The sequence below is a fragment of the Lissotriton vulgaris genome, chromosome 1_1, assembly GCF_964263255.1.
Source record: "Lissotriton vulgaris chromosome 1_1, aLisVul1.2, whole genome shotgun sequence".
NCBI lineage: Eukaryota > Metazoa > Chordata > Amphibia > Caudata > Salamandridae > Lissotriton > Lissotriton vulgaris.
Window position 1 is genome coordinate 58,497,310 of NC_141685.1, and position 22,384 is coordinate 58,519,693.

At 47.4% G+C, this 22,384-nt stretch overlaps 1 protein-coding gene across 1 annotated transcript in view; it reads left to right on the forward strand.

Moving 5' to 3' along the window:
* The window catches only part of LOC147737248 (uncharacterized), a 91,940-nt gene that overhangs the window by 65,671 nt on the left and 3,885 nt on the right, over nucleotides 1-22,384 (forward strand). The window lies entirely within an intron of this gene.

The following is a 22,384-nucleotide window of genomic DNA, read 5'->3' on the forward strand; positions in this document are numbered from 1 at the left end:
ACTCCAGTACATGACGTTGAAGAGCGCGGTGTGGAAAAAAACCTTGCTACGCTTCACGGTACGGATTATTTAGGAACTCCGCAAGCTCCGCGGAGTATGGAAATCTCTGCGAGCGGAGTTCACCACCCGGAATTAGATAAAATACAACTGCAGGAAAACATAACAAACCAGTTACTTGCCGTCGGTAACGCTCTTTCTGGTGGATACTCCTTTACCTGCAGATTCCTCACCTTATGAATATTTCCCACACGCCAGACTGAATCCTCAAACTTTAAAGCAGTCCTGCTGCACGCAGGAGGTATCATGCAGCTCAGTGTTGACGTCATTGTGCTCCAGAAGTGACAAGCGTAGACGCATAAAAGCACTTCCCAGAGCACTGTGAACAACTATAGAGGTCTATGAGTTCATTATCTCACAGGTCTGTATCACATATGCAGGCCCTGGGCAGATATTAATACACCTTTTTTTATCATGATTAGAATTCAGATGAGGCCTTTTCATTTCCCAAAATTCTAATTGTATTCTCAGCAGCAAGTGTATATATAAATTGTTCAGTGATGACTGCGCAGTGCTCAAGATGAAAGTGATATGATGATAAAACAGTCCGATCCACATTTTGTACACAAAAGCAGGGCTGTAAATTACCATTGTACAATACAAGTTAAGCAAAGGCGATTCTCAGAAGACATAATCCCTGTATAGTCAATGTTTCGACCGTTCCAGTTAATTACCATGGTCTCATCAGGATGGTAGATCGCCGTCTCTCCCATATGCTTCTCAACTATATTCAATACAACAGAGTAAGGATTCTTCTGTATCTTCGGGCAGCGTACCTGGGAGGAAGTCAAATTCAACTAAGCAGTTCCAGCGCCCGTTCGTCGGGCCAAACAACTGCAGCCAGTGAATCCTCGGCTCGCTGTCAAACACGTTTGTGTGACATTTCCTGATGAGACCATCGTCATTGACAGTCTTGTCTGTGAGAAGCTGCACCAGCCCTCATATGATGGTGGGCCAGAAGACAAGTGAAATTCTCCCTACTCCAACAGCTTGATGTGGAGTTGGAGCTCTGTCGGTGACGAGGGTTCCCTAATCTCTGTCTCCCATATGACCTTCCCAACCCAGAAGTGATACATCCGTCACCACTGTTAAGTCTGGGTGGAATAGAGAGAGGGGTCTGCCACTGGCATAATCTAATTCCCTGGAGAAAATGTTGGATACTGCCTACAATAGGGTGAGTCAGTGTCTGGAAGGACACCAAGAGGTTTTGCAGCTGCACCAGTTGTAGCAGCAGGTCACTCAGTGGCATGATGTCTTGGACGTTGCCTTTGTGTGCCATGGCCATGAAAGAACTGGGAGACCTGTTGGGTTTGTAGCAGGGTCTGTCGCTGGCAGAGTTGAAAAACCCTACTGTAGCCAAAAGGGGATGAGATTTGTGATGAAATTGCGTGGCGGAGGCAGACAGACCCAAGGAATCTGTCTGGGGCCTAGTCCACTTTCTTGCTTAAAAGGCGAGCGCCATCAAATAGCTTGTCCATTAACGATGCTTGGGTATCTTTAGAGAAGCATATAGACCTAATCCAGGCAATGCATCGAAGTTCCACACTCATGTCAATCGCCTGACCAAAGCAATTGGCTGTGTCCAAGTCACAACATAGTACAAACTTTGCTGCAACACATCTATCCAGACAGTGTAGCCATGTATTCTTTTGAGGGTAGGTGGCAGTGTGGGGGAGTAGCTTTAGGACAAGCAGAAAGGGCCAGTGTTTTGTGGGAACAGATGACGGTGCTTTGGGGATAGGAGCTATGGTTTTCAAGGTTATTGTGGTGGAGTTGGTGGCAGTGCTGTGGGGTAGGGTGGAATGGAAAAGGACTTGGTTATTCTAACTCCATTTTATTCTTATGTAGAGTCTTGGAGGGTAGATTCGGCTCGTTCTAGAGCTCTTGAGCTGTCTGGTAACTACAATTTTTGCAGAGTGAATCTTTCTGGATTCACTATGCTGTGCATTATTCCGCGGTCTAGTGGTTGGGTCCGGAATCGTAGTCTTTTCTTTCTTTTTTTTTTTGTAGCCCAGGTGGGCGCTGACGTCCCACCTTCTGGTGTTACTTCCTGTGACGTCGGCCTGCTTCCTGCGGAAGCTCCCACCTTTGGGCGCCATCTTCAGATTCTATTTTCCGCCGTTGGGTCTGGATCGTCTCTTAGGAGATCCAGAATTTTTGGAGGAAAGAAGGCGCAGAAAAGGCGAATTTTCAACAGAAAATTTTGGAGAAGTCAACAAGGGACTAGACCACCAAGCCGGGACGATGAAGGAGAACTTCGACGTCCAACGGAGAATGCGCACACAGGGGGCCCCCTGAGCACAGGAATGGACAAGACACCCTTTAAATTCTGCCATAACTGCTACCACAAATACGCACAGAAGGAGCAGCACCTGGTTTATAACCTTGCCTGCCTGTCGACAATGAGAGCAAGGACTGCAACGCCTGCTCCGCCTTCTCACCGAAGACTCTCCGGGTTAGAGAGAGACAGAGAAGGGCCAACTACAACATGCAAGGCAAGGGCAAACCGCCGTCGCTTCGGGACCTGGGACTCTCCAGCAATAAGGAGGATAACGTCACCGGTGAAGCCAATGACTACACGGTCGGTGAGTCCAATAAGAACACTTCTAAAGAGGTAGGAGAGTCATTGACCCCCAAACCCCTGACAGACCCTTGAAGGTCTGAGTCAGACTCTCAAAAAACAGAGTCTTAAGTCCTCAAAGGGAGCACTGGCGCCGAAAATCTCGACGGCTGCAGCTGCATCCAAGGACAAACAGCCCAGCGGATCCTTCGAAAAGGACTCCCAGGTGGCGAAGACCGGCGAAATGCCAAGGTCATCGAAGCAAGTCCCCGAAAAGGACCGCTCGACGTCGAGAGAGAATGACCCGAAGACCGGGTCGACGCCGACGCTGATGGCGGCGAGGAAAAGATCAGCCGAAACGGTCGACGCCGAACAGGCCGCCAAGCTCCAGGGGAGGAAGAGACGGCTCGAGGCCGAAATGGATAGCACCTGCAAAGGAAAAAAGAGTTTGACAAAAAAATGAAGAGGTTCACGGTTTTGTCGAAGCCGTAGACGCCGATCGTCAAAATAGAAGAAAAAGAGGAGTTTGACGCCGAAGGGCCTCCAAAAACTCCCAAGCCCCAGGAACACCTAGAGGAGGAGGCCCTATACTACGAGGAGGAGCTGGACGATGACCAGCGGACAACCCTCGGCTCGGCATCCTCGGGGACACAGGACCTGGAATGGCAGGACCTCGCAACTGAAAGGCCACAAGAGGCCGTGGACATGTGCCCTTCGAGGCCTTCGCCGCCAGATGACATTGGAGCCTATAATATGGTCATCAGGAACGCGGCAACAGGTTTTGGAGTCAGATTAGAGGAGGAAAAGCCAAAGGCAGACTTCCTCTTGGAGACCCTGCTCCCCACTCAGACCAGAAGCTAGTTCCTCCCTTATGCTTCAGAGTGTCGTGGACCAAAGGAGGGAGGCTTTCAAAGACCCAGTAACATGCAGGTCCGTCACGCCAAGGACGGAGAAGAAGTACAACCACTCCTCCAAAGAACCCCGTACATCCAAGGATCCGTCACAGTAGACTCCATTATTGCGGCAACTACTAGAAAAAGGGCAACTGTGCTGACAACATCAGGCCCACCACCAGACAAAGAAAGCAGGAGGATCGACCTAACCGGGAGGAAGATAGAAAGAAATGCCGGAAACTGGGGAAGATATGGCTCCACGAACACACACCGGACAACCATGCAGCTCACAAGCACGCCACCCGCAGACATCACCACCTCTACAGATTAGCCAAGAGATCCTCCTTCAAAGACCGCTTGGATAACAACGCATACGACAGCAAGGAGCTCTTCAGCATCGTAAAGGAACTCTCCAACCCCAGTGCCAACGACATCCCGCCCTCACAAGAACTGTTCGACTCACTAGCCATCTTCTTCCACAGCAAGATCGCTGACATCCACGACAGCTTCAACACCACGACCACCCCGACTACGCCAGACTCCACCTCCCCTGTAAACACTTCCAGCGCCAACCGCCTGATCTCCTGGTCCAACGTCAATGACGACGAGACACGCAAGGTCATGAACTCCATCCACTCAGGACCTCCGTCAGACCCGTGCCCACACCACGTATTCAACAAAGCAGACGCAGCCATCGCACCCCAACTACGGAAGGTCATCAACATCTCATTTGAAACAGCGACATTCCCGGAAAGCTGGAAGCATGCCGAAATCAACGCCCTCCTCAAGAAGCCCAAGGCGGACCTCAAGGACCTCAAGAACTTCCGGCCCATCTCCCTGCTCCTGTTCCCGGCAAAGGTCATTGAGAAAATCGTCAACATGCAATTGGCCCGCCACCTGGAAGACAACAACATCTTGGACCCGTCCCAGTCCGGATTCAGACGAAACCACAGCACCGAGACAGCCCTCATCGCCGCCACAGACGACATCCGGCGCCAACTAGACAACGGGGAAACATCAGCCCTTATCCTCCTGGACCTGTCAGCCGCCTTCAACACGGTCTGCCATCGCACTCTAAAGACACGCCTCCTAGAAGCCGGAATCCAAGAGAAGGCCCTTGACTGGACCACGTCCTTCCTCTCCGGCAGAACCCAGAGCATCCGCCTCCCACCCTTCTGATCCGAAGCCACCGACATCATCTGCGGCGTCCCCCAGGGCTCATCTCTCAGCCCAACGCTGTTCAACGTCTACATGGCCCCCCTCACAAGTGGCCCGCCAACACAACCTCAACATCATCTCCTATACCGACGACACCTAGCTCATCCTCTCTCTCACCAAGGACCTACACACCGCCAAAACCAACCTCCATGAGGGAATGAAGGCCGTCGCCGACTGGATGAAGAGCAGCCGTCTGAAGCTGAACTCGGACAAGACGGAGGTCCTCATCCTCAGACCCACCCCCTCAGCCTGGGATGACTCCTGGTGGGCGACCACACTGAGAACAGCACCAACACCCACTGACCATGCACGCAACCTAGGATTCATCCTTGACTCCTCCCTCTCCATGTCTAAGCAGGTCAACGCTGTCTCCTCCTCCTGCTTCAGCACCCTCCGCATGCTCCGCAGAATCTACAAGTGGATCCCTACCGAAACAAGAAGAACGGGGACACAGGCCCTCGTCAGAACAAGACTGGCCTACGGCAACACACTCTATGCAGGAATCCCAGCCAAACACCTACGTCGACTACAACGTCAGAAAAATAGCATGAAACCAGGAAAAAGTGGGGGTAGCCATGAAAGCAGATCCTACTTTCCCACACCCCATCCACTCTCCCCACTCCTCTAGTGAGTAGCATGTGTAGTGTGTTGGCCTCTGCTCGTGCACAGTGCAGGAGAGTATGCAGCCGCCTCTTAGTGTCCGGCACAGAGGCCGCATTCCAAGACGTTGCTATTCGTCACTTGAAAAGTATGTATGCAAGGTCTAGGGACCTGTGTAAGTGTTAGCTCCCTCTTTGCTTTAGGGTGAAGGCCTAGCAGGCAGGATTCAGGGGTAGTTGACAGTATATGTTCTGCAAGTTCAGCTGTGGTGGCTGTAACCTCGAGCCATGACACCTGTTGTGGTGGGCACTCCCACACCATATGTTAGAAGCTGGCATCAGCCAGTTTACATCGCGGGCACTCTGGTGTTGTTGCGTGTTTATCTAGGTTCCTGATCGATACTGTGACCTTATGCCCCTATTCGGCTATAAATCCATTTATTCCCTATATTGGCATAACCGTTCAAGTGCGATTTTCAGAAAGTCATCTCTGGCCTCACACGAACAGAGCCACATTCCATCATAGTTCTCTGCCACTTCCTTTGCAACCAATTAGTGCAATGACAGAGCAGAAGTCACTATCTGATATTCCTAGATTAACACTCCGAGTTCTTCAACAAGATAAAAACTCAGCAAACCTGGAAATCCCCGCTTGCTGTGTTTTGATTAGTAATGGAACTCTAATGAGCAACTGATAGCTATCACTTCCTAGTGACATCTTTAATTGACGTCTTATGTCCAGCAAACTTGCGTCAAACCCGGCACCTGTCAGGTATAAATATTACCAACGTTGCCTTAAGCAATGTGAGCTGTGAGCTGTCGTGCTGTTGTAAGCTGCCGTGCACTTTGTTGTGCATCCCATTGCTGCTGCAGGCAGTACGCTGCTGCTGTTGTCCCTTGGTGGTGAAGATACTGATACCATTATCGCTGCTAAAGCGCGAACGATGGTGCAGTACGCTTAGGAGCTGAACAGCCGTCCCTCTGCGAAAGAAGCCCAGCAGATTCCAGCTGCCGCGGACGCTGTCCCCCGCCTCCTCCTCCCGACGCGTTGTCAAAACATTGCACCAGAAAGCAGATATTTGACCGCTTTCTCTGCATTTGGGTCGCAGAAAAAATTCTGTCGACTCCCACAGGGGCTCAAGAACAGCCCAGGACTATTCTCAGCTAGGGTAACAGAGTTACTACAAATATATGATGATGAAGCATTATCTTACGTAGATGATATTTATCTCACAGACGACGACTTGGATACTCACTTGAAAAGAGTGAACACCATTATACTTTGGTTCGCAGCAGAGGGTTACAAATTCAACTTTAAAAAGTCTCGAATTGCCCATCTGACGGTACTGTTTTTAGGGTACGAATTATCAAGTGAAGGGAAAAGCCTAGCGGACAACTTCTTAGAGAAGTGCGCTGTAAGCTCCAAAAACGCTGAAGAATTTACAATCCATACTAGGTTTTCTGAATTTCGGGAGAACTTACATTCTAAATTACGCAGAAAGGGTTAAACCTCTCTACGAACTAATTAAACCTGATTTTAAACAAATCAATTGGACTCAAAAACACACAGAAATTTTGAGATCGCTGCAAACAGACATGTTAGCAAAAACAAAATTAGATACACGTGACAACACGATCGATCTTGTAATCCGAGTCATCCCAGGAAGATGCGGATTCACATACCTAACCTCTAATGAGGGAGAAAAGGTACCAATTTCAATTAAATCTCACTTGTACACACAAGCAGAAAAAGCATTCAGTCCCACAGAAAGAACTGTGAAAGCAGTGCAAATCGCATTAGCAAATGAACGAGAACTAGCACACGGCAAACGGATTAATATCCTTACAGCGGAATCCGCCTTCGAGGCGCTATTCAGCCCAGTAAACCTGCCTACAGTGTCACTGGATCCAAAATGGATACAGTGCATAGATTCTCTAGGAGCGGAAGATGTGAAATACTATTTCGCCCCGCAATTCGAAGAACTGAATGATTTAGAATATGAAGAAGAATATCCTCTGCCAATCGAAATTCTGCCTCTCCCACAGTACGCCTGTATAATCTATACAGATAGTTTTGTACAGCATTTCAACGTAGAGAGAAAATCCTACAATGCAGCATGTGCGATTATTAAAGGTCGTTGGCTGTGCGGTAAATTCAGACCGAAAGTAACAAAAACTGAATCTGTAAGAAACTGTTCGGTTCAGAGAACTGAAATCAGATCTTTAAAGATGGCGCTCGAAAATGCAGAACGTGAATTCCCGACACTTATCGTGTGCGATTCTCATTTTTGCGTCAACTCTTACAACAATAAACTGCAGAGCTGGATTGAAAACGACTACAAAGATGACACAGGTGCCACAATAAAGCATAAATTGCTCTGGAAACAGGTAGCTCTTTTACACAAAGAACTACAAAAGACTCTCGTGATTCACGCACAGAGTCTTCAACGTGATGGCGTTCACGTTGCAGGGAATTCATTGGCTAATACAGCCAAAGCGGAAGCAACTAACCCGGCTTCCGTAGCCACAAAAAAGCGTACAGATAAATACATAGACGGGGAAACCATGCTGGCAGTAAAAACGACCGTAAAAGGCGGCTGTGCAGCACTGCCCGTGAACTATCCACTCAATTATGCATACGTAATCGATGCAAACTCCGTTCCTTTTGCTCGAATCCCTGGAGTGGGGGACAGAGTAATTCCAAACACGAACAGGAGAATATTTTTAATAGCAGACGCACATATGGGTTTGGGTCTTAGGCACAGAGAGATCAAGGAATCACTGACTGAATTACAATCAGTATTCTGGTGGCCGGGGATGAGTGTAGAACACCAAATATATGCAAACAACTGTGAAAACTGTAATAGGGATCGCAGTAGCGAACCTTGCTACCGGCTACCAGTCAGAAAGAGTGTAACACTGCCTACACCCCATCCTGCGTCCTATTAATAGTTAAGGCTAAAAACATTTAAAAAATGAGGCCTCCAGCGCTCGGCTGACGCTAGAACGGTTATAAAAGATTTGCGAGTCTTTATTGGCATATACGCAATTACCACGTTCCATTCTGATCAGGGTCCTGCTTTCAGCTCTCGAGCTTATAAGGAGGCCATGGCCAGCATGGGAATTGGGTTGCGGTATTCTTGTCCGTCATACCCCGGAAGGGAACAGTGTGGTAGAAAGAAAAAACCCTGACATAAAGCAATCTATAACAGCGAAGGTATTAGGTTCAGGCGCTGGGTGGGTCAAACATTTAATAAGTGTCCAGACTAGTCTTAACAACATGCCAAGAAATTCTCTAAAAGGTTTCAGCCCATACGAACTATTGTTCGGAATTAGAATGCGTATTCAGGATCTCGATAGTCAGATGTCAGTGGTACAAGAAGAAAAAACGCACTTTGATGTAAAGGATCGTTTGGCTGTTTTACAGGAACTGAATGAAACAAGAAAATCCTTAAGCAACATAAAGTTAAAGCAACAGCCAACTACCACTGACGAGGCACCACCAGCAACAGCCCCAGCAAGGCCTGTCTGGATTCCAAAGATTGGGGATCTAGTCAGAGAAAAGATCGCGGTTAAGAAGGAATTTGGGCCTTCTTACAGAAAAGCAGGACCTGTCTTGGCAGTCACCGGAACAAGATCAGTTGTGCTACCGCCCCTTGCTGGTAAAAAGGAGAACAGAGTCGTGTCCAATCCAAGAGGTTCAAACTGAAAGACTAATCACATTCGATCAGCCTGCAGTGCACAATGAAGGACTATGCAATAATGCCATGGAACTCGTGCCTCTTGAGACACAGATTGAAACAGTTCGTCAAGAAACAACACCAGTCTACAATGATGTGGCATCAGAAAGTGCTACCGAAAGACAGATTGAAAGAACAATCCCAACAATTGACAGAACTGCCTCTGGTTATTTCATCAACTTCGACAACTTCTCTGAAGATCAAAACGACCCCGAAGTGATGCCAGAAACAAAAAAGTATTCTAAAGAAAATACTACAGGACTCCTTCAACAAATCAAAGAATTATATCTGGATTCACCGTTGATTGAGCATTGGATTATCTCAGGGGTATTCATACTCCTACTATGCCTAATTTTAGTTTTAATTTTAGGGAAGTTTATTACAAATGAATGGACACAGCAAGTCATAACATCAACCTAGTCCTGAAACCACACAGATCATCCCACGTGAAGAAAAGAGAACTGTCAACAGTAAATATCACAGCAATTCCAATACCTGGTGGGGTAGTATGGGAGAAAACAGACTATGAGATCTATGGTCCGGTCGAAATCCTGAAGTATCCTCATCAACTAAAGGTTTCCTTAAGTGACTTTGTGACACCTAGTACATTCTCTGATGATTGGGACTTTAACAGTATTAATGACATGATGTCTGATTTAGTAATGTCAGCTAGATTCACAGATCATGATTATTTACAAGGTTCATCTAGTTATGAGCAGCTATTCTGTTACACCCACTATGGGGATCATTACTTGCATAAATCTGCACAGCCTAGAAATGTTTTTATGTATAATCAATGGGAACATTGTTCTACACCACCTAAAAGCAGTTCTAAAGCATTTTTTGAGAAATTCAAATACTTCTCAGGGTTTAACACCAGTGATGCAGAAACGTTTTATTACAAACTGTTAGATAAAACAGGAATGAAAACAATGCTGACAAATTCTAAATTGATATATTCAGAAGCATTTTATGACAAAATGATGACATTTGGTTTTGATTATTGGAAAAATAATATTGAAACAAAAACAATTTGGGGTACAAAAGATTGGCAGGTGCAAGGCATTGAAGCACTATTCAGAACCTGCATGATACCAGAACAAATGTTATTTTTAAATGACACAATACACCAAACATCTTGTCTTGGCCTAGCTAAGATCAAAGACCTTAAAACACCGTCTATACCAAAGCCAATTCCTGAAAATGCAACCACAGATATTGAGTTAGACGTGTCACAAATTTTACATTTCAACAAAACACATCCTGATTGGAAAAAGTGGCTAATCTGGCCTACTGACACAAACAGCTGTCAAGATAGATTCCTGAATAAAACACAGGGGTTAAAAATTACCAGACTAGACCCTAGATATTCCCAGAGACAACATCCAGGGATTATAACAACATACAGTGTAGGGAAACTCTGCCTTGAATGGCTAACATCATCCACACTGGCTGAAATTAAGCAACACTTGTCTTTACTAAAAGATGGTGCTGATTTGCGCGATTTCATTCTTGGACCACGCAAACAGCGTCAAAAGCGTTTCATAGCGACCAGTATCTATGCTGCTTACAACGAGGCTTGGAAAGTAAAGCAAATTGAAACTGCTGAGAAAATACGAGAAATTGATCGTATTAATTTGGAGAAATCACTTTCTGTAGTAGACAATGGGTTAATGACTCTGTCTTCCAGAATATATTCGTTGGACAATATTGTATCCTCTGCCTTTGATGTGATAGACAGAGACTTGCTAATGTTACAACATGGCCAGTCTCAATTACGCTCTATTATAGAACTAGGCTGGACGCTGCAAAATCTTCGTTCAGGCTATGTGCCTTGGCGTTTAATCAACACAACGTCATTATTTTCCATTTTTAACCTTACTGATAAACAGATCAGTTTGGCACAGAAAGGAGCAGACTATACAATCCTGAGCATCGAAAAACTCGAGAGATTACCATTGACAATGTCAGAGAGTCCTGTCATTGAATGGATAATACACGGAATTATCACAATTCCGATAACAACTTTCCGATTTAAAAAGTGCCTTGAGTACATACCTGCTGGCCAGTATGAACAATTGGGTAAAGGATATATAAAATCAGAATGGAAATTACCATACACTCATTCTTGCTATAGTGACAGCGACAAAAATGTATTTCTTAGTGGTGATAACTGTAAACATTCACTAAGCGGTATACTTTTGTGTCAGGGTATTAATTTACACGGAGCATGTGATGGAAATTCTAACAACCTTTCATGCCACCAGCTAGTCACACCTGCAACTCAGATAGAGCCCTTCTTTATGCAACTTTCAAACGGAAGTTACATTCTTAGAACGGATCACAGATGTTGTGGCCTTGTGCCAGGGAAAAGTTATCTAGTAAGAGTAACATCCACTGTCAAATGCTGTATGCAGGCATTGTTTCCGAGTGGGCCTGCAGACACAGTGACTCCCATCTGGCCTCGTCTGAATCTCTATTCTATACGAATTGATACATTAAGCAAAATGAAATCTGTACTTTTACAGACAACAGTGCCTATAACGTCATCAAAAGAGACGTATGATCTTCTAGTTGCAAGGACAGCTACTGAAGTTCATGACCTTTTATCAACAAATTGCCCCGTGCATTTCGTAGAAATGTTGAGCCAACTCCTTAACATGTCTAGTGCAACAAGCATCCCAGGCATATTTAAGACAGTCTTTACGGGACTTCTAACACCCTTCCAGGCAATTTTGGGAATCGTTCCTAATTTTGTACACTCTGTTTTTCTCGGCATACCATTATTTTTGGGACTCGTCGCAGGGATTTTATTTTTGACCCTCCTGCTTCGTTATGGCAAGCCTCGGCTCAGACATAGCTCCCATGGGAATGGAAGAGACAATCCTAGCAATGCGCTACCGGGACAGGATAACTAACGTCCTTGGATTGGCCAGGCTGAGAGATCTAAACATGACCTGGTTCCTTTCATTCAGACCTATATGGCAAAATTGCATTTTACCTGTGCTACGGTGTATGCTTTGCGGCGATGAATGCGTGTTGGACATCTGTCTTTCACTTCCATCAGCAGTACCAATGGACGTCGATACTTTGCTCAGTCCAATAACGGCTCACGCATTGTGTTGTCCCCAGCGGCTACCAATCCTGATGACGGCATTCGTGGAGACTCCTGTGCTACAACCAAGTGGTAACAGTGGAGCGAGTGACAAAAGCAACATCATCCAGGTACAACGTTCTGTGAGCATTGCTGGTCCTGACTATGATGACAGCAATCATTCTCACACCTGCCAAGTTACAGCGCTATCTAATTTGGTCGAACTGTCACCTGATTTTGTAGACCAATTCTTTGAGAGCCTGTCTGACACGATGTTCTCACCCATACAGAAACAATAACTTTGGAGAAGCTTTCCGACACACAGCGTTCCCATGAACTCTGAATTCGGCCTTCAGTTTTGATCAACAAAGACTGCAAAAAGCTTTGTAGCTCTATTTTCCCGTTTAAGCATTAATTCTTTTTGATTTGGACAATTTTTTTAAATATTCACTTTTTTTTGGCACGAACAATTCTTTGCTTAACGTAAAAACTATTCTTAGAGAACAGAAGCTTCACACTTCTATTTCTAAACACATCTAGAGACATAACAACATTACACCAGCCTCTAGCACATTTATTGCAATGCATTTTTATGTGATGATTTATCTCGCCCTTCTTCTGTTTCAGAGATACTTCATGTGTAATTCTTATGCATAATCGTTCATTGATTTCATATGCAATAATTTTTGAATGATTTCTATGCTTCAAAAACGTACAGTACCTAAATTTCACGTATTACAATATACGCCTATTTCGAATGCATTTATGTATTTTGGGGTGGGCAATGTTACACATGCATCTAATTGCTCTAGTTTTAGTAATTTGATGGACATGAAAACGTGGAGTGGGTGTTGCGTGTTTATCTAGGTTCCTGATCGATACTGTGACCTTATGCCCCTATTCGGCTATAAATCCATTTATTCCCTATATTGGTATAACCGTTCAAGTGCGATTTTCAGAAAGTCATCTCTGGCCTCACACGAACAGAGCCACATTCCAGCATAGTTCTCTGCCACTTCCTTTGCAACCAATTAGTGCAATGACAGAGCAGAAGTCACTATCTGATATTCCTAGATTAACACTCCGAGTTCTTCAACAAGATAAAAACTCAGCAAACCTGGAAATCCCCGCTTGCTGTGTTTTGATTAGTAATGGAACTCTAATGAGCAACTGATAGCTATCACTTCCTAGTGACATCTTTAATTGACATCTTATGTCCAGCAAACTTGCGTCAAACCCGGCACCTGTCAGGTATAAATATTACCAACGTTGCCTTAAGCAATGTGTGCTGTGAGCTGAAAGCTGTCGTGCTGTTGTAAGCTGCCGTGCACTTTGTTGTGCATCCCATTGCTGCTGCAGGCAGTACGATTCTGCTGTTGTCCCTTGGTGGTGAAGCTACTGATACCATTATCGCTGCTAAAGCGCGAACGATGGTGCAGTACGCTTAGGAGCTGAACAGCCGTCCCTCTGCGAAAGAAGCCCAGCAGATTCCAGCTGCCGCGGACGCTGTCCCCCGCCTCCTCCTCCCGACGCGCTGAAGAAGAGCTGCTGCCTTTCTCCTGCAGAGAAATCCAGCTCCAGCGTTTCCGGTCTGCCCTCGCGGGTGACTAGGATATTGAGTGCCCCCTGAAGGAAATACCAGACTTCCATCATTCTATTCAGAGGTATGGTGTTGACTAAACCCTTAGACGAGAATTCTTTAAGCAAACCTTGGCAAAACCAACTTAACTTAAAGCTACTTACTTACTCCCCTTCCACGTGTTAGGCTTAGGTCAGGCACACTGGGGTAGGCATAGTTAGAAGCACCAGTTGAGTATGTTAGCCTAATGTATATATGAATGTATATATGTTTTATTACTTTTAAACCATTGAATGGCTAAGAAACCATATCAATGCTTTTACAGTTCTATTTCGCAATACTTATCTTACTGTACGTACTTTTTATCATAACAAGTCTTGCAATTGTGGCAATACATTTCTCTTGTACGAGAAGAAAGACTGTTCAATAAATGTTAACCCTTTATTGACAAACGCCCGTCTCTCTATTCTCTACATCTCGTGAAAGTAAACTGCACTAGACTGACTGAGTGAAATACATGTCTATTGTTTCACACGACCCTAGAGATTGACTCTTGATCTGAGGAGCAAAGTTGTCATGTTGCACGGTTGTTGGAAAACTGAATCCCTTCTTGTCTGTGCCAGGGAAGCTGATCACTTCCCATGCAGAGAAGAAAGTTTCCAGTGACCTCTGAGCTAGTTGGTAACAAACCCAATTAAGTTTAGCATAGTCAGTGGAGGCCTGGAATATCCGCAGTTCCACGTCGATACTACTGTTTATGTTATTCCAATGCGCAGGGCCTAGTGGGAAACTAGGAACTACACTACAGTGTCGAATCAGGAAACACGCACTTGGTACGGTGGGGTGAGAGTTAACTGTAATGTGTGTAGTTAGATTGTGTGAATTGGAATCGAGAGTTCCAGGACAACATGTTTTAGCGCCTGTATGCATGACTTGAGCGGTTGCTGGAGCACAGCGTTCCATCTATCCAATGCCGTCCCCGTGTGCAGCTGGTGAAAGGTTAATGGTCGGCATTTAATACACCTTCCTGTTGCCCTGTTCTTCGAACAATCATTTAAGATTGGCTTAAGTGAGGTGCTCAGTGCTGTGTTATTGGAAGCCATTGTCCTATTACCCAGTTCTTTGTCTCTGAATACTACAGAGCTATACATTTTTTAATTCTGTCTGATATGGGCTTGCCCCTGCTCTACATGTCATAGAGGAAATGCACCTTTTTCAAAGGAAGAACACTTTGGTGACAGCAAACTGTCAACGCAGTTGTGATAGTAAAGACCCTTGTGGCATGCAGTACACTTTGGATCATTTGCTGATGGATTTTACACTGTGAATTGTGTGTGAATTAATTGTATTTTACATTGTTTAATTGTGCCTATGGCATTTTGTGTGTATTTGAAAAGCAATGCTAAGCATCTAGCCCTTTGTAAAAGCTGTGTAGGGACTGTGTCATTGCCGGGCATGTGTGTGAGTCGCAGAAGGTCCTTTATCTTTATCTTATGTGCAGCGTGCGCTGTTCTGGTGCATTCTCCATCTTGTGGAACGAATGAGCGCACCTCAGTATTGTTCCATTAAATGTGGCCACAGTGGTTTGTACGGGTGATGTTGAAAAGCATGAGTAGGAGGAGAGACCCATGAAAAGTGAATTATATGGTTGGAAAATGTTGTTCGCAGGTTTTGTGCTAGAAAAGGAATGTTGAAAGCAGGTCTATGCATGTGAGGTGCAGGTGAATACATTTGAGAACAGGCCCTACCTTGTATGGAGAGCAGCAGAGGTGGAGGAGATACGAACAGAGCAGTTTGACTTAAGAGATGTTTTAAGAGAGTGTTTGGGGTGCTTGGCATGGTCCAGGGGTGAAAGGGTGCTAACAGGCTTGGCTTTGGCGCACCATCTGTGCTCTTGCTACGCAGATGCACCACAGCTGTCAACTAGTGAGCCGCCTGGCTAGTGTGCTATCTCAAGCTCTAAAGTTAGAGGTGAGACAACTAAACAACAGACCAGCCCAGCTCAATCTCCTAGTCCAGCCAGGAAACTCCCATCTCGGTGGATAATACTGACAAATGTAAAAAAAATTTGAGAGGATGGGCATGGCCAAGATGGTGACCTGAGAGGACATAGGACCTCGAGGCTCCTCGCACCAAACACCTCTCCGGGCCAATTTTGAGCATAATATCCCCGGTTGTCCCTCAGATTTTGGTGGAGAGAGATACAGAGCTGAGGAGTCTACCTGGAATGCACTTTTGAGAAGCTCGGCACTCCCGAATGACCCTGTAGCAACTTGCAGCTCGAGGCTGCGAAATGGCACCCGGGACGCTCGGTCACTGCGAAGGACTCCGCAAGGCTAAGCAGCAGGAGGTCTCAGCATTTACTGTCCCCCGTTCCTCTGGCCTCACCACGCTGCGGGGGAGTGGTGGCGGCTGTGTGGCGGCGAGACCGGGGGCCCAGGTGGAGCACCGGCAGCACTGCGGGGCGCATCGCTGCTTGACGGGAGCGTGAAAACTGAGGCCGTGGCTCCTGGGCCTATGGAGCTGTGACCGGATGCCGCCCTCCCTGGTGCCACTTTGAGGGGTCCGGCGCCGGTCCCCGGGGGAATACCCCGGAGCTGAAGCAACGCGGAGGTGGACCGAGCCCCAGCGGAGCTGTATACAGGTACCGCTAAGTATCTGCAGCGGAGAGGGGGCGCAGGAACAAGCAGCAGCAAGACAGCATAGTGCGACCCCTGCTATTCCTTCAAGGGCGCCCGGGAAGCGGAGAGAGGGAGGCCCATTGCCCTTCACTTCGAGGCACAGCAGTGAGGCCCCTGGGAGAGCGGTGTCTGAGTGTGGCTTGGCAGCAGGGCCTTCACCTTCCTTGCATACGCACTTGGCAACGGACACACCTGGGCTCCGCTAGGCACTGCTAAGAATAGAAACGAAGCACCGGACCTGACACTCCCAGCAGGGCAGCGCACACGGTGGGCCCAACACGTGGATGCCGGCTGAGCGCGCATGGGACCAAATCACCTAACAGGTGCCCACACGGAGGAGAGCGGGTGCCCCCACTTACTTCAGGAGTAAAGAAAGAGGTAGATCTGCGGCCCACTCAATAGTGGCTGGGGGTGCGGTTGGCCAGTCCTGTTTCTCAGAGAGCAAGCGGGGCCTGGCAACAGAAGACAGTGGCCCTCGTGGGTAGGCCTTGACACCAGCACACTTGCGGCCTGAGCCCGAAACACACATAGTGCCCTGCACTACACCAGTCAGGAGGAGCCTGGTTTCGCGGCTGGGGCCACATATAGACCCATACCCGCTCAAGCAACATTCAGAATCAGCGAGAAGGACAAACCGGCGCTCCCACACAAGGCTCCCCGGCCAGCATGCCAGCCCCTAGCAACCAGGTCACACGGTGAGGGCCCCGTACGGCCTAAGCAAATTGGGGGAGAAGAGCTTCAGCGGACAACGCCATATCACGGCCAACACGAGAACGAAGAGAGAACGCACGCTTACTGACATGCTTGTTAAGGGCCCCCCTAAGGAGGACAGAGGGCCTCCCTCCCCTACAACATCAAAGCATCAAATGGAACAGGGGACGAGGAGGTGCTTATCACCAGGTCTTTCTTGAAACCCTATTCAACTCTCTGCTTGAGGATTTCCACACGCTCAAATAAGAGGTGGCGGGGAGGTGAGGGAGATACACTGCGATGTGGACGGCATAGGCGAGCAAGTGGCGTCCCTCGAAGACTCAGACCAGAAGCGAGGAAGTCGAACACCTCCAACAAGAACTTCTCCGCCTTAGAAATCAACAAGTGGACTTACAGGCACACGCCGAGGACTTAGAAAATAGGTCCAGACGCAATAATATCCGAGTCAGAGGAGTTCCATCCAAAGAAGAAGGAGCAGATATCACCAAGTATTTTCAGGGCCTTTTCCGGGAGATACTAGAGGAACCCACAGACTTTGCAATTCGTATTGACCGGGCACACAGTCTGGTTCGGTCAAGATCTAAAGTTTGCTGATCACATAAAAAAATTGACCGGCATCTGCTTTGGCACCCTGCGTGCCCTGAGGAAATTTTTTCCTCTTCTGCCTAGGGCAGCCAAGGAGTCCGTCCTTCGAGCTCTGATTCTATCCCGGCTCGACTACGCCAACGCCTTATTTAGTGGTCTACCTGCGTACATGGTTCACCGCCTGCAGGTGATTCAAAACGCTGCAGTACGTTTGCTTTTCTCCCTCCCAAGGAGATCTAGCGTGCGTAGCCACTTACGCAGTTTGCACTGGCTACCAGTACCTCATCGAATTTTGTTTAAAATTCTTGTGTTGGCATTCAGAGCAGTCCATGGCCAGGGACCAACATACCTGCAGAAAAGGTTTTCATTCTACACTCCCAACCGTGCCCTACGATCGGCCAACCTCTGTTTATTAACCACCCCCAAATTCAAATACGCACGCATAGGAGGCCAATCCATTTCAGTTAAAGCAGCCTCTGCCTGGAATGCTCTCCCCCTCTCTCTCAGAGCTTCGCCAACCATTGCTCTGTTTAAAAAAGATCTCAAGACCCACTTGTTCAATGTCCCTTACTAGTAGTTCCTCCAGACTCTGTTTTCAGCACTTCTGTTCTAAAAAGTCACTCACCGCGCCAGGATACCCCGTGGTAACAGAGCGCGCTACAAAAGTTTTAATAAACATAAACAAACACAGAGTAGGTCTGGTGAGGCGCACGCCTGCTCCCCCCGGATATCCTGGCCTTCCTGCCGGACTTTCCACTGAAAGAGAGGATCCTTCGAGAGGCGCGTCTGAAGCAACCTCTTCAATATCAGGGGCACTCGGTGGCACTGTTCCAAGATTGGCCGACCATCACGCTCCAAACATTTTAAGCGTTCAGAGTTGTCATGACGTTCCTGAGGGACAAGGGAATACCGTACTCCTGGGGTCACCCTTTCCGCCTGATTTTCAAATGGAATGGAACCTTGCAACAGCTGAGATCCCTTCAAGAAACCTGTGCTCTACTGGGTCTCGAACACAACAAGATGAATACCTCCCCAGAACACTCCCAGAAACCCTCGAGAGGAGGGTGGCAACGAGTTGGCCACAGACGCTCCCCTTCGAAGAACTGAAACCAGGCCAAGCCACAATGTCACAGGAATGGGCTTCGGCCCTGAATGCGGTGACAAGAGACACATCATCTACTGCATGATCTGTTTGCGAGATGGGGACTCAATTGCATTACTACAAAGCTGGTCTGGGGGAATGTGGGGGTTCGGGGGGATCACCGAGGCTACACGCTCAACCAGGTAACTTCACCGCAGGCCTGTGACACGAGTATACAGGCTTGGGTCTATGGTAACTTATTGGGGTTTTCTTGTTGGGGTTAGGACGGGGGGAGGAGCGGTCTGGGTCAGGGGTTCAGGACGGGGAACCCGGGGGTCCGGGATGGGCTTGGGGCAATGGGAGGGGGGAGGGAACCAGTGTGCCGTGGGGGAAATGAGCTTGATTGAGATATTACGTAGGGGTCGTCCCCCCTAGAATCAAGCTATCTCCTGCTCAACATGCAAAATGACAGAGGCCACCCTAAAAGTTATCACCCTAAATGTGCAAGGGCTCAATAATCCCATTAAAAGACGGGGTGAGAAGCTAAGCGATGATGAGCAGATAGCTGAGAGAATATTACGCATCCTTATACAGCGCAGATCCTTTTCTTGACAAAAATGGAGAGGCCTTCCTGTGTGAAGCGGCGATAACTGCTATTAATGCAGTAGGCGCAGCCTCGCTTGACGCACCTATCAGAATAGAAGAGGTGATCAGCGCAATATCCCACCTCAAACCCCTGATATCACCCGGGCCAAACGACTTCTCCTCTGGTTTTTACAAAGCTTTCTGCCCATTAATAGCACCGCTTCTTACCAGACTTTTCAACTCATTCCAGGGGCCTGGCTCGATCCCCACTGACATATTAGAAGCCGATATCATTGTACTGCCTAAACCGGGTAAGTATGCTACTCAATGTGCTGCCTATACACCCAATCTCCCTATTCAACCTCAACCTCAAAATCTTCACTGGGGTGCAAGCTTCCAGGCTTGGACCACGACTCCTTGGAATCATAGAGCCGGACCAATCCGGATTCATCCCCGGCAGACAATGCAGTGATAATACTAAACGCATCCTTCACTTAATAGACAAAGCCCATTACGTGCAGTCAGACTCCATGCTCCTGTCTATAGACGCCGAAAAGGCGTTTGACAGAATGGACTGGGGGGTTTTAGAGAAGACCTTGGTGCACTTCGGCATCGGGGAACGCTTTAGAGCATGGATTGCCAGCTGCTACAATAAACTGCGAGCAAGTATCCGTGTCAACGGCCTGGGCTCAAAACTAACCCTGGGCGTAGTTTGCGTAGCAGCACTACACCTAGCTGCACGTAGTATACTTTGAACTACACGTACTCACGTAGAACTGCATAGCATAGCTGATGGCACTGTACTTGTGTACTTGTCTGCTCTGTGAAATAATTGCAAATTACATCTTGCACAGTGGGTACCCGTTATCATAAAATAAGTATCTCTATCTTTATATGCTACAAAACACATAGTACTTTCACAAAAGTGAAACTGGAAAATTAGCAAGCAGTGGGAGATGTGATGATATTGGGATCCTCCCTAACCTAGGGAGAGAACCAAGCAGATGCCTTGAAAACAAAAAGCACATCTTGTTGAACAATTTTGGTGGTGGTCCTATCCTCTTAGGACCACCCCAAGCACAGTTATGATGGGCAAAAAAACAATCCCAAACAAAGGCCCTGCAAAGCATTATGGGATGAGATTAGCAGTGGGCAGTGAATATTATAGTATCCAATATCAAAATAATTCTACAAAGAGCTGCAGTTCAACTGGTGGGTACTAGATGTCCCTCACGAGTCAATTGCAAATGCTTGATGAAAGGGTTTCAATGATTTTGCATTTGACTTGTGAGGGACATCTAGTAACAAGTAGTGGAACTGCAGTTTGATATAAGAATAATTTCAATGCATTTTCATTTGACTCGTGAGGGACATCTAGGGACGACCAGTTGAACTGCGGCTCTTTGTAGAATTATTTTGATATTGGATATTCTGCAAGTAAAATTGCTTTATCAAAGCATCTGAGGATGTTTGTTGATTTAACTGCTACGCTATTTGATGAAGCACCGTTTTTGTACTGTACATCGTGCAATTTGCAGAGTGCGAATCAGCACAAACTATGTATGCTCCGTTAGCGTAGCGTAGTACTACGCCCAGGGTTACTCAAAACCCTTTGACATCCAGCGAGGCACAAGACAGGGGTGCCCGCTTTCGCCCCTCCTCTTTGCGCTCTATGTAGAACCCCTAGCGCAGAGACTTCGGGGCAACCCGGACATCCTTGGCATTACCTTGGGGGGGGGGACCCCACCCAATCAGCTTATATGCCGATGATATCTAGGTTGCCCTAAACAATCCCACGCTGTCAGTGCCTGCCTTCCTGGAAGAGGTAGAGGCCTTTGGGAGGGTGTCGGGCCTCAAAATGAACAGGGGGAAATCAATGATCCTACCATTAGGCAGAAATTCACATATCACTCATGAAGTGCCTCCGATCTACGGGGCCTGCAGGTCCAGACGGAGCTCCCATACCTGAGGATCATCCTCACCCCCCTCCACAGAGCAGTCACCCTGAACTACACAAACATCACCTCCCAAATCCAAGGGGACCTCAGGAGATGGCAGAAACAGCCTCTATCACTACTGGGGTGCATCGCTGGGGTGAAAATGTCCACACTCCCCAAACTTTTATATATTTTTCAGACCATTCCGGTGATTCCCCCCGTGGGCACCATTAAGAGACTGCAAGATGCGGTGCAGCACTTTATATGGGCTGGGAAAAAGCCAAGGATGTGAAGAAGCTTGTCCTATCGGGCACCGGATGAGGGGGGTCTGGGGATCCCCAACCTACAGCAATATTTCCAAGCAGAACAATTGAGATATTTAGTGGAGTGGTACAGGCCCGAGTCAGAGAAGACAGGGCGATGGCGCAAACCTAGCTTTGGAAGATACCTTTCTTAAAACGCGCTAATAGACCTACATACCTTGAGAAATCCTCCGTAACGCGCACAGTGCTGCCTGTGTGGGACTCAGTGGCAGCTAAAAGAGGGCTCACTACTTTCCCATCACCACTTACACCATTGTTCGATAATCCCGACTTCATCCCGGGGATGGACGCGAACACGTTCCAGCCGTGGCGAAGGTCAGACTGCAGATCTGCGGGTCATCTTTTTGACCTCGAGGGGTTCATACAGTTCACAGAGCTACCACAGCTATACAACATCACCGCCCCACAACGATTTCAATACTTTCAAATCCGACATTGGCTAACACAACCCGAAATCGCAGCCCGACTTGCTGGAGAGGGTGTGACGAAGAAAGCACATTAACACATCTTCTTTGGGATTGCAGGGAGGTCACAGCCTACAGGACAGCTGTCCTTAATGATATTGTCAGTCACTTCAATACCGAAATTCCCTGATTCTCCACCTACACACTACTGGGGCTTCCTAACGAACTCACATTCCCACTGAAATCAACCAGAGAACGACAAATGGGTCTGGTCATGAGCGCGGCTGTTCAGCACATCTTATCTCTCTCGGGTACACGCACTCGGCCCACTCACACA